Source organism: Haliotis rufescens, unplaced genomic scaffold, assembly GCF_023055435.1.
Source record: "Haliotis rufescens isolate VD_foot unplaced genomic scaffold, xgHalRufe1.0.p SCAF_6, whole genome shotgun sequence".
Classification (NCBI taxonomy): Eukaryota; Metazoa; Mollusca; class Gastropoda; order Lepetellida; family Haliotidae; genus Haliotis; species Haliotis rufescens.
Window position 1 is genome coordinate 14,992,475 of NW_025964334.1, and position 13,373 is coordinate 15,005,847.

At 39.9% G+C, this 13,373-nt stretch overlaps 1 protein-coding gene across 2 annotated transcripts in view; it reads left to right on the forward strand.

Moving 5' to 3' along the window:
* Positions 1-12,057: 12,057 nt before the first annotated feature.
* LOC124135425 (beta-1,3-galactosyltransferase 5-like) overlaps positions 12,058-13,373 on the forward strand; it is a 43,611-nt gene continuing 42,295 nt past the window's right edge. The window contains exon 1 of one of the 2 annotated variants that reach the window (XM_046500743.2): positions 12,058-12,402. The gene's annotated coding sequence lies outside the window, so the exon portion shown is untranslated. The remainder of the gene's footprint in view (positions 12,403-13,373) is intronic. The other variant, XM_046500744.2, reaches the window with a different exon arrangement.

Sequence of the window (13,373 nt, forward strand, 5' to 3'; positions counted from 1 at the left end):
CACTTTATCTCAGCAATGCGACAGGAACCCGGGGCCCGGACGAACGCAGAACGCTAATCCGTTTGACTGGAGCCCAACTGACAAAGAAGTTACAGCCTGTTAAAGAGTCCCCAAGCCAAAAGGCTGAAGAGTCCCAGTGTTAGCATTTGATTTAATATTATTATTATTCCGCCGATTTTTGTACCAGAGCTAGCAAAAAAACCACTGGCTTGATTTTGTTCAAATTTTGTATGTGTATGAAGACCGTTGGGTACTAGTGCCCGCCAAAAACCCAAGGCCGTAGGCCCAAAGGCCAAGGGCAGATAACTAAAAGACAATAATTTTTTTGAAGATGTATTTCGCCCTATTGCTCCGCAACCGCTTATCCGATTACTTTGAAAACTTGCATGTATCTGCTGCTTGAGCTGCTTGACATTTTTTGTTCTTTGACTTTGGTCATTGGTCACATGGTTTGGCAGCCATATTGGATTCAAGGTTTTCACAGTGTCTTTTGGGTACCTGTCTTCAAATACTATCTCCTCTGAATCCACTGCATAAAATGCTTCCAAATTTTCTGAGAATTGTCTCCACACACAACACAGCAAACTCTCATAGCCGTTTTGGGATATCTGTTTTAGTTGCGGTTGTATTGGATTTTGATTTTGATAAAAAAAATTACCGAAATTTTACTTTAACGATCATATCTTGTTAGCGTGTTGACAGAAACTATTGCAAGTTTACATGAAGTTAGTGTATCATATGCATCTTATTTTCTGTTCTTGGGTGCATGGAAATAGTAACAACACTTGGTGGTAATATTTGATTAGAATTTGGGACACCCCTGGAACACGCCAATGTCCTGCAAACGCTGACTATCTTTTGACAGAGTTGGTACAAACAAACCCTTTGAGGATTCGAACATGTTTGATGTCGGAAATGGGTTTAAAACAGACTTAGCACACGCCAATTTCGTAGCAGCAATACCCTGCAAGTTGTGCCTACATGTGACGGATTTGGTACAAGGAAACCCTTTAAGGATTCGAACATGGACGTTTGTGCACAGTGTAACTTGGAGCCCGCCATTGCTGCTTGCAGCTTTAATTATTATTATTATTTATTATTATTTATTATTCCGCCGATTTTTGTACCTGCCCTAGCAAAATAACCACTGACTCGATTTTGTTCAAATTTTGTGTGGGTTTGTAGACCGTTGGGTACTAGTGCCCGCCAAAAACCCAAGGCCGTAGGCCCAAAGGCCAAGGGCAGATAACTGAATAACAAGTATTTTTTGACGATATATTTTGCCCTGCTGCTCCACAACCGTTTGTCCGTTTACTTTCAAACCTTGCATGTATCTGCTGCTTCAGTTCTTTGATATTTTTTGTTCTTTGACTTTGGTCATTGATCACGTGGTTTGGCAGCCATATTGGATTCAAGGTTTTGACAGGTTTTTTTGGGTACCTGTCTTGAAATACTATCTCCTCTGAATCCACTGCATGAAATGCTTTCAAACTTTCTGAGGATTGTCTCCATACAGAACACAACAAATAAGCATAGCCGTTTTTGGATATCTTTTTTAGTTGCGGTCATATTGGATTTTGATTTTGATCATTTCTTTTTACCGAAAATTTACTTTTAAGATCATAGCTTGTAAGGTTCTTAACAGAAACTATTGAAAGTTTGCATGAAGCTTTGAGACTATGTGTAGCTCATTTTGTCCTGGGTTACATACTGAAAGCACCACTGCTTGGTGTGGTATTATTTGATTTAAGAAAAAAAATCAGACTTGAGTACAAATATTGAAGGAAGCGTCTCATAAATCTACCATACACCCCCATTCACTGGCTTTGCAGATATCCAAGCGTTCTCCACAGTCTTGTTCGGTATTATGTGTACTACCCTTGACGACCAGGATTAGAATTGGCCTTTTTCAACCGATGCTTGTCTCAAGAGGCAACTATGCTTGTCACAGGAGGCGACTAATCGGATTGGGTGGTCAGACTCGCTGGCTTGATTCTTCATTTCTCAATTGCCAATTGCTACGGTACCTTATTTTTGACGGCGTTGTTTAAAGCAAACCATTTGCGGATTAGAATATGGTCGAGGTCGGAAATTGTTTAGTACACTCTGGGAAACTGTGGCACACGCCAATTTGGTAGCGGTAATGTCCTGCAAACGGTGACTATCTTTTGACAGAGTTTGTACAAGCAAACTATATGCGGATTCGAACATGGTCGAAGTCAAACATGGGTTAAGAACACACTGGGACACGTGTGGTGATGTCTCACAAGCGGTTCATTACATTTGATGGCGTTGGTACAACCAAACCATTTGGGGATTCGAACATGGTCGAAGTCAAACGTTGGTTTAGAACACACTGGGATACGTGTGGTGATGTCTCACAAGCGGTGCATTACATTTGATGGCGTTGGTACAAGCAAACCATATGCGGATTCGAACATGGTCGAAGTCAAACACGGGTTAAGAACACCCTGAGACACGTGTGGTGATGTCTCACAAGCGGTTTATTACATTTGATTGCGTTGGTACAAGCAAACCATATGCGGATTCGAACATGGTCGAAGTTGGAAAATAGTTGAAACATCCTGGGACACCCAAGCACATGTCAATTTAGTAGTGGTGATGTCTCACAAGAGGTTCCTTACATTTGACGGCGTTGGTACAGGTAAACCCTTTGAGGATTCGAATATGAACGAGGTCGGAAACAAGTTTAGCACTTTATCTCAGCAATGCGACAGGAACCCGTGGCCCGGACGAACGCAGAACGCTAATCCGTTTGACTGGAGCCCAACTGACAAAGAAGTTACAGCCTGTTAAAGAGTCCCCAAGCCAAAAGGCTGAAGAGTCCCAGTGTTAGCATTTGATTTAATATTATTATTATTCCGCCGATTTTTGTACCAGAGCTAGCAAAAAAACCACTGGCTTGATTTTGTTCAAATTTTGTATGTGTATGAAGACCGTTGGGTACTAGTGCCCGCCAAAAACCCAAGGCCGTAGGCCCAAAGGCCAAGGGCAGATAACTAAAAGACAATAATTTTTTTGAAGATGTATTTCGCCCTATTGCTCCGCAACCGCTTATCCGATTACTTTGAAAACTTGCATGTATCTGCTGCTTGAGCTGCTTGACATTTTTTATTCTTTGACTTTGGTCATTGGTCACATGGTTTGGCAGCCATATTGGATTCAAGGTTTTCACAGTGTCTTTTGGGTACCTGTCTTCAAATACTATCTCCTCTGAATCCACTACATAAAATGCTTCCAAATTTTCTGAGAATTGTCTCCACACACAACACAGCAAACTCTCATAGCCGTTTTGGGATATCTGTTTTAGTTGCGGTTGTATTGGATTTTGATTTTGATAAAAAAAATTACCGAAATTTTACTTTAACGATCATATCTTGTTAGCGTGTTGACAGAAACTATTGCAAGTTTACATGAAGTTAGTGTATCATATGCATCTTATTTTCTGTTCTTGGGTGCATGGAAAAAGTAACAAGACTTGGTGGTAATATTTGATTAGAATTTGGGACACCCCTGGAACACGCCAATGTCCTGCAAACGGTGACTATCTTTTGACAGAGTTGGTACAAACAAACCCTTTGAGGATTCGAACATGTTTGATGTCGGAAATGGGTTTAAAACAGACTTAGCACACGCCAATTTCGTAGCGGCAATACCCTGCAAGTTGTGCCTACATGTGACGGATTTGGTACAAGGAAACCCTTTAAGGATTCGAACATGGACGTTTGTGCACAGTGTAACTTGGAGCCCGCCATTGCTGCTTGCAGCTTTAATTATTATTATTATTATTATTATTAACTTAACGAATGTATTTTCTCTACATAAAACAAACAAATACAGATTAATTCATATGCTGATAAAGCAAAATTTATAAGCCCTCTTCTCATTTACAGATATTTGTTAATTAATATAAAAGTACCTAAGAACGTGGGACATTTATTTTAAGACCAATAATGATCTAACTTCCTTTCCTTATTCTTAATCGTACCTTTATTACAAATTTAAATTTATTTTTGGTCAAATACGGTCAAATACCGCTGAGTAGAACTTACGGTTGTCTCGAAGTAAAAGTTTGGTTCCTGCTTATTCCTTCTTTATTCATCATTATTCAACCTGTGTTGAAGTTAGGGTTGTCTCGAAGTCATTTTCCGGTCCCAAACATGTACTTTCAGCACAACTTTACTTTGATAAGTCGATCTCGCCTCAACACATCGGTCAATCACGGTCAATAAACAAGCCGAAAACTTGCACTGCATTCTGTTCAACGGGTCTCAAAAGCATGTAATGGTTTCATAATCTACCATTCTTTACATTGATATTGACTCCAGAATTGAGTTATTTTATATCATTTTGGTCCACAATACAAAAGGTACAAGATTATATGACAGTAAAATATCCCATAATTATCTCTACGATTTCCAACGGTCCAAGGTAATGTAATCAAACCGAACAAAACCAACTGTTCAAGGTAGTGTAACAAAGAAGAATTTTAAAAAGTTGTTTATCGCCTTTTCTGCTATATTGATTCATTATGCACAGAAAAATCCCACTCATGGACATAAACATTTGATCACTCGTTGAAAATACTAGTATTGTCATCGTTTTAATCACAACAATGTTTCATTAATTTCATTAATTAACCTTTTAGTCCAGGCTGTCGTCTGCATGTGGATTTTGAACGCGCCGTTAATCTAATCTTCAATAAATTAAATCATCCTTCCGCGGCAGCTTGTGAAGCAGGGTGTGGCGTGGATTAAGCCAGGTGTTGTATGTGACGTTCCAGCCCCACGAGTGAACTGGGCCCGAATGCAAACAGAACGTATTGAACTGAGTTGAAACTAAACACTGCTACATCTGATATACTGCTACAATTGAATGTACTGCTACATGCGAAGCTCACATGGGGTACCAAAGCGGTAAGTTGGAAAATGTTTGGCAAAATTAAATATTCATGATCCTACATGAATAATGCATGAGTCGAGTAGAATATTGTGGTGAATATCACGGTAGGTAAATGATCATGAGTAAGGTTTACCTCATTTATAATGCTATTATTTACCTGAATGTAAACACATGCGAGATATGTTTAAATATGTACATGTTTAAGAATGTTTTTAAATCCTAAGCCGACTATACACTTGGTGTATTCTTTCCAAACATGTTTAGGGTCTAAAAACATGGGATATGATATCGGCTCACAGCCTAAACACCCAATAAACGCAGCATTTCTAAATCGAAACATGTTTAGAATTTAAACATGTTTACGATTAAATGCATATCATGGTGTTTTATCTCGACGTAAATGCGTTGTTGTTGTGTGAGTATATCTGCCATACAAGAAACAGAAGTTGACAATGAAAGTATGTCTGATTAATCCGACAGACTCTCAAACATTATAAGCTACCCCCATCCTTCTTTATCCTAATTGGGGCGGTCGGGTAGCCTAGTGGTTAAAGCGTTCGCTCGTCATGCCGAAGACCCGGGTTCGATTCCCGACATGGGTACAATGTGTGAAGCCCATTTCTGGTGTCCCCCGCCGTGATATTGCTGGAATATTGCTAAAAGCGGCGTAAAGCCATACTCACTCACTCACTCACTTTATCCTAATTAAACGCTAAAGACATAAAGAAAGTGCCTCTCTGTTAAATTACCTGCAATGAATTTCAAGGATATACAGGTCTTTCCCACATTTAGACACTAATCATGTTTAGACCTAAACACGTGAAAAGTATGGGACTAGGGGCGTGTTTGGGTTGGGGTTTCGGATCAAAACATATTTGTTACATTGTATTTACATGATGTAAGGGATGAGTAAGTTGCATTTAATGCCACATTAAACTGTGTGAATGAGTTTAAACCGCAGTTCCATGCCGTAGTGAACAGTATTTATGTATACACATGCACAAAAGTTAAACGCCACCATATTCATACTATTAGTCTCTTGATTTCACGTGTGGGAATCAGAATTACGAAATATGATGATGTATGACTGAATTAGGCTTCCATAGTTTCATGAACCCAAATTTGTCCAGATACCACAAGGAAAGCGTGCTTTACGTGTTGCTGCAGTTCCCCTACCCAAAAATAGTGAAATTAAAGTTTCAGACACGTGGTTGCATTTTGCTCCTGTGTGAGATTCCCCTTCCAATAGAGGTTGAAAATCAGCCATGGTGAGGAGAAAGTTAAAGAACACTGAAAGATGGCAAGTGATAGGCATGAAAAATGATGGCATGTCATGCAGGGCTATTGCAAGACAAATGGGTCGTCATCACAGTGTTATCACTCGTTTGATTGTCAAACATGGTCAAACCAATGATGTCAATGACAGGCATAGGTCTGGTAGGCCAAGAAAAACCTCTAACAGAGAGGATAGACGTCTTTTCAGGATAGTCAGACGAAATCCATTTGCCACTTCAACAGATTTAAGACTGCAGTGGATTACCCATCAGAGACTCTCGACGATGACCGTAAGGCGTCGCCTCAGAGCGGCTGGTTATAACGCCAGACGACCAGTAAAACGTCCTCAACTGACTGAGAGGCACATGCGGAATCGTCTGATATGGTGTCGTGCCCGTAGTCGATGGAACTGGGCCAACTGGAGAAGGATCCATTGGTCTGGCGAGTGTCGAATGCTGCTACGAACTGTTGATGGTCGAATACGTGTTTGGAGGCAACGTAACACTGGTTTTGCACCAAGGAACATCCAGAAGACCTTAGCATGTGGCGGGGGGTCTGTCATGATATGGGGTTGTGTTTCCTTCGGCTGCAAACTTCCGCTGGTGACAATTCGTGGAAACCTGATTGGCCAACAATACCAAGATGCCGTTCTTCGTCCAGTTGTAGTCCCTCATTTTGACAACCATCCTCTTCAGACAAGACCTGTTTACAAGGACAACAATGCTAGACCACACAGATCTCGGGCAGTTTTGGCTTATTTGCGTCAAGACGCTATTGCCACTCTTCCTTGGCCGACCTGTAGTCAGGATCTTAATCCGATTGAGCATCTCTGGGACATTCGTGGCCTGAAAATCAGACATCGTACGTGATCCCCCAGTTCAAAATCTCGCTAGATTGGAAGCCGCACTTCATGAAGAATGAATCTGTTTACCTCCGAGAAGCATTCAACGACTTGTAATGAGTTTGAGGCGTAGGGTTGAAGCTGTGGCCAATGTCCGTCGATCATACACACGTTACTGACGTTTCTGTCTTGCAATAGACTCTGCACTCCCTAGGGTGTCTATGTGACACCTGATATGGTCTGCTGATATCATGACAGTTACATGACAAAAAAAGTTTTGCAATGTTTTCTAATCCTTCAATTTCTGGTCTTCGGTAAAATTCCTTTCTGCTCATATTCTTTTGGAACACAAGATAAACTTGCTTTGGGACAACTTTTGCATCACATGAGGTTTACATATACGGCTTATAACAATCGTACATCTCGTTATAATAGTCATTATTAAGTGCCAAAAGTAACAGTTCACACATATGGTGGGTGGCGCTTAACTTTTGTGCATGTGTATAATTGAAAGGGGGTTGGTTTGACGCAGTTGTGAAGAGTTTTTATGTAATAGTGAGTGAGTTTGGTTTGACGCAGCAGTGAACAGTATTTATGTAACAGAAAGTGAATTTGGTTTGACGCAGTCGTGAACAGTATTTATGTAATAGTGAGTGATATTCGAAGGATATCTCAACCTGTTGGAAGGTTAATTTTGATTATGCCAGGTGTGGCTTGTTTATTGCATGTGTACGTGCCGTGTCATGCAAATTAGCGAGGTGTGCGACACACAGTAGTTAGTCCGGTGTCCTCCCATTAGTTAGACGTCCCAATAGTTAGACAGCTTATAACAACACTTTAAACGGTTGAGTGCACACTAATCCTTATGCTTGTTACCTCAGACTTTAAAATGGAATAGTCCAGATAAGATCTGACAAACAAAGCAAAGCAGCTTTAAATAGATACTTTAATATTATACTTAACTTTTAATGACACTTTACATTTGATAAATTTTATACAGTTTGTAACAACACTTTGTGACAGTTTTTGGTAATGTACACTATTCATTTAATAACTTTTACAGTTTATTTATCCCAGACGAAGCAAGTGTGCTAGGTGACAGAGGTCTGTTGAGTCGCTCTTGAACTTCTGTCTTCAGTTGTCGAAAAAGCCGGCCATAGGTTGTTGCTTGGCGATCTGGCAAAAGGGCGAACACTAGAGGGAAGATGTTGGGGCCAACTCTGGCATGAATGACGTATACTTGATCCCATAAATCTGGACATGCTGTGAAGGTACCATCCATGTAAAGATGGATGTGCTGAGTCTAATTAAGCCTAGATGTGCGACACACAGTAGTTAGTTCATACGGATGTGCTGAGTGTAATTAAGCCAGGTGTGCGATGTACAGTAGTTAGTCCATATGGAAGTGCTCGGTCAGTGTAATTAAGCCAAGTGTGAGATGTACAGTAGTTAGTTCATGTGGATGTGCCGAGTTTAATTAAGCCAGGTGTGCGATGTACAGTAGTTAGTTCATGTGGATGTGCTGAGTGTAATTAAGCCAGGTGTGCGATGTACAGTAGTTAGTTCATGTGGATGTGCTGAGTGTAATTAAGCCAAGTGTGCGATGTACAGTAGTTACTTCATGTGGATGTGCTGAGTGTAATTAAGCCAGGTGTGCGACACACAGTAGTTAGTTCATATGGATGTGCTGAGTGTAATTAAGCCAGGTGTGCGATGTACAGTAGTTAGTTCATGTGGATGTGCTGAGTGTAATTAAGCCAGGTGTGCGACACACAGTAGTTAGTTCATATGGATGTGCTGAGTGTAATTAAGCCAGGTGTGCGATGTACAGTAGTTAGTTCATATGGATGTGCTGAGTTTAATTAAGTCAGGTGTGCGACACACAGTAGTTAGTTCATGTGGATGTGCTGAGTCAGTGTAATTAAGCCAGGTGTGCGATGTACAGTAGTTAGTTCATATGGAAGTGCTCGGTCAGTGTAATTAAGCCAAGTGTGCGATGTACAGTAGTTAGTTCATGTGGATGTGCTGAGTGTAATTAAGCCAGGTGTGCGACACACAGTAGTTAGTTCATGTGGATGTGCTGAGCGTGACTAAGCCAAGTGTGCGATGTACAGTAGTTAGTTCATATGGAAGTGCTCGGTCAGTGTAATTAAGCCAAGTGTGCGATGTACAGTAGTTAGTTCATGTGGATGTGCTGAGTGTAATTAGGCCAGGTGTGCGACACACAGTAGTTAGTTCATGTGGATGTGCTGAGTCAGTGTAATTAAGCCAGGTGTGCGATGTACAGTAGTTAGTTCATATGGAAGTGCTCGGTCAGTGTAATTAAGCCAAGTGTGCGATGTACAGTAGTTAGTTCATGTGGATGTGCTGAGTGTAATTAAGCCAGGTGTGCGACACACAGTAGTTAGTTCATGTGGATGTGCTGAGCGTGACTAAGCCAGGTGTGCGATGTACAGTAGTTAGTTCATGTGGATGTGCTGAGTGTAATTAAGTCAGGTGTGCGACACACAGTAGTTAGTTCATGTGGATGTGCTGAGTCAGTGTAATTAAGCCAGGTGTGCGATGTACAGTAGTTAGTTCATATGGAAGTGCTCGGTCAGTGTAATTAAGCCAAGTGTGCGATGTACAGTAGTTAGTTCATGTGGATGTGCTGAGTTTAATTAAGCCAGGTGTGCGACACACAGTAGTTAGTTCATGTGGATGTGCTGAGCGTGACTAAGCCAGGTGTGCGATGTACAGTAGTTAGTTCATGTGGATGTGATGAGTGTAATTAGGCCAGGTGTGCGACACACAGTAGTTAGTTCATGTGGATGTGCTGAGTGTAATTAAGCCAACAGATTCGAGTGATTTCAGTAGAAATAGTAGTTCAGTAATGTCTCGATCAAAATAACATGAGTCTGTTTATTTCTGGAGTGTAGGCCAAAGGTACGTAGAGCAAGCACGATGATAATCATCGGTGAGTGGTACATGTGAGTGTACGCTTTGACAGTACATGGTGTATAAAGGTAGCCAAAGTCTGTAGAAGCTGGTCATTTTCTGTTGACATTATTATACAAAATGTATTTATTGATGTACACGACGTATATTTAGATAGAATGTAATTATTCCTTGGATCTTTGTAATGTGTGCCGATAAGGACACGATATTCATCTTCCATATTATTTCTGTCACATATTCTACAGAATAGGGTCCCCGTGGGATATAATAGGTTTTTTTCGTAAACATTACATCATAATAACTACATTCTTAATTTTCTTATATTTGCAGTGGTCAAATACTTTTCACATAAAAATGTTGTTTATGCAGTGAATAAGAATAATTACAATTTACACTTTGAATATTTCTAGTCCATTCTTGCTGACAACCGTCTGTACATCTTTGCTGCACAACTGATAAAAGCTGTAACATCCCAATTCCTTACTTACTGACTTACTTACTTACATTGGAGATTTTACGTGCGCTTTCCGACTCTAGCGTATTTCGCACACGGTATACCCAATTCCTTCTCCAATACACGCATATCCAAGACCCAGTTGAAAACGTGTAGCTTTAATTAATGCAGCCCAGTGAATTTTGTTTCCAGGATCACTTGCAATTTCAGCAAGATAAAGTAACGCTTTAGGTGGATAGTGGTTAGGATGCATGGAGATTAGTTTTAAAGCCCATTTCACCTCAACTCATCTCTGGCGCTGACGTGTTGTATTTACAAGGTGTTTTGGCAGGATGGGAAAACTGGTACGATCCTCAAAAAATCAGTATTACCTGCGCCCTAGGAAATGCGACATTCAGGAGGGTCGTACTTGCCTGCAATCATTGGAACTAATAGTGTACATTAAACCTTCACTTTCATAGACGTAAATAGTTTAATCATTTCGAGCTTGTGGTGTTATGCAGGCCTGTCCTCATCTGGGCTACACCTCATATCGCCTACACTACTATTAAAACAAATTTATGGATGAGTGCACATCACACTTGTACCCTTATCCCTTAAGTAAAATGAACTCTTCCAACAAGATAACAAAGAATGTAAATGACGTTTGATACTGTAATTTCATTTTGTATAAAGATCATCTTCACAACTTCAAATATTCCCAAATTGGAGATGAGGTCATCCTGTTAACATTGCGAAAGCTATTTCGTTGATCAAAGTAAAGAGAAACAATAACACTTACTAAGGTATATATATATATACACTAAGTCTTACAGAAATTTGGAGATGGGTAGACCTGTTAAAATGCTCAGATTGGATTATATCAGGTAAGTGGACAGTACCATTCTACACAACTGGGGTGTGGAAGTAACCATTTGTATTTAGTGAAGGCCATATGAGGTGTGGGCGATATAAGGTGTAGGCCAGTGAAGGCAAGCCGTTATGCAGGTGTTTTATCTTGGACACCTGATGTTATCACTGATTTTCAGTGATCCATTCATATAAAAATTTCACTGCTGGTTTGTCGTTTACCCCCACTGGAATCTGTTTCGTCGGTCTGGTTTTTCCCTGCAATGAGCGTCTACCGACTATCAACAGAAACAATGAAACATAGTTATATCATTGTTCAACATGTTCAAATATGTATTATTTGTATTTAACACTTTGAATGCTAAATCTAAATGCACACAGCCGTCTTGATGTACATATTATATTTATCTCTGTACTTTATGTATGCTCTTGTACCGCCGTCGGTGGTCTATGGAGAATAGAGAATCTGAAACAATAAAATACTCTGCCATATAACAATATTAATCCATGTATCCATGTTAATTGTCCTTTTAGTCCAAGCTGTTGGCTGCATGTGGATTTTGGACGCTCCGTTAATCTAGTCTTCAATAAATTATTTCCTCATCCCGCGGCAGCTTGTCAAGCTCGGCGTTGCGTATACCAGGCGAGGATTGAGCCAGGCCAGGTGTTCTGGCTTATCTGACAGGAAAATGAGATGGTATTACACGTATAAATGCACAATTTTTTGTTTGGCAAAATGAAATATGAATTATCCTTGATGAATACAGCGTGAGTCGCGATGAATATCGTTGTGAATATCACGGTGAGGAAATAAGTAGGGTTTAACATCCGCATTGAACATTATTTCCCTGAATATGAACACATACGAGATATGTTTAGATATGAACATGTTTAAGAATGTGTTTAAATCCTAAACGGAATACACATTTGGCATTAAGTCACGGTGACTAGGAGAACTGACATTTGTGGAGACAATACAGCACAGGTGGTAGAGTGAAGTACTTCAAATCAAGGACCTCAGGTTCGTATACCTGCGATTTGTGAAAGAATTAAGTTCGTAAATGCGTTGTTGCTGGGAGACTTATAGTAAAGCAGTCAAGCAGGAAAGAGGCTGACAATGAAAGTAAGTGGTTTAAACATATTTTTATTTCAAAAGAAATCTGGATCGGTAAAAAAGCGAAACTTGCTTATGTAAATACCTCTCCAGGTAATAACTTTACAACAGTTGGTTATATATCAGATTATATGTAAAATAGTGCTAAACATAAACATACTGAATGCATAAATGAAATATATGAAGCCAATACAAGTGGTGTCTGTGAAATAAGATATAGCAGTTTTCCATTGCTACATGCATAAAATTAAGCTACTCGAATCTTTTGCTTTTGACAATGAAATCGTGAACTGATTTAAGAATAGTCATGTTTGTAGAACTGCTAACTGAACTATTGCCATGTAATACCGTTTTTAAATCATACCCATGTGTGTAGAAGTACATAGTGTTACCGATATTATGGTATTTCTGACAGGTATAGAAAAAGTGAATTGCGTCTTCAAAGTGATACCCACAAGTGCAGTCTGATATGTCAGATACATGTCGTCTAAACTTATCAGCGTTTAGGTCACTGCAGCCGAGCCTAAGGCGACAGTGGACAATTTGGCATGATCTATGACCGTATTTTAGGTCAAAATTATTAATGAAAGTAAGTCAGATAACTCCGACAAACCCTTAACTTTATAAGCTACCCCCATCCTTCTATATGCCAAAACATAAAGAAAGTGCCTCTGTTTAATTACCTGCAATGAATTTCAAGGATTTACAGGTCTTTCCCACATTAAGACCCTAATCATGTTTAGACCTAAACACGTGAAAAGTATGGGACTAGGAGCGTGTTTAGGTGTGTGTTTCGGATCTAAACACATTTGTATTTGCATGATGTAAGAAATGACTCGAGGGTAGGTTGCATTTAATGCCACGTTAAACTGTGTGAATGAGTTTAAACCGCAGTTCCATGCCATAGTGAACAGTATTTATTAATAGAAAGTGAGTTTGGTTTAACGCAGCAGTGAACAGTATTTATGTAATGGAAAGTG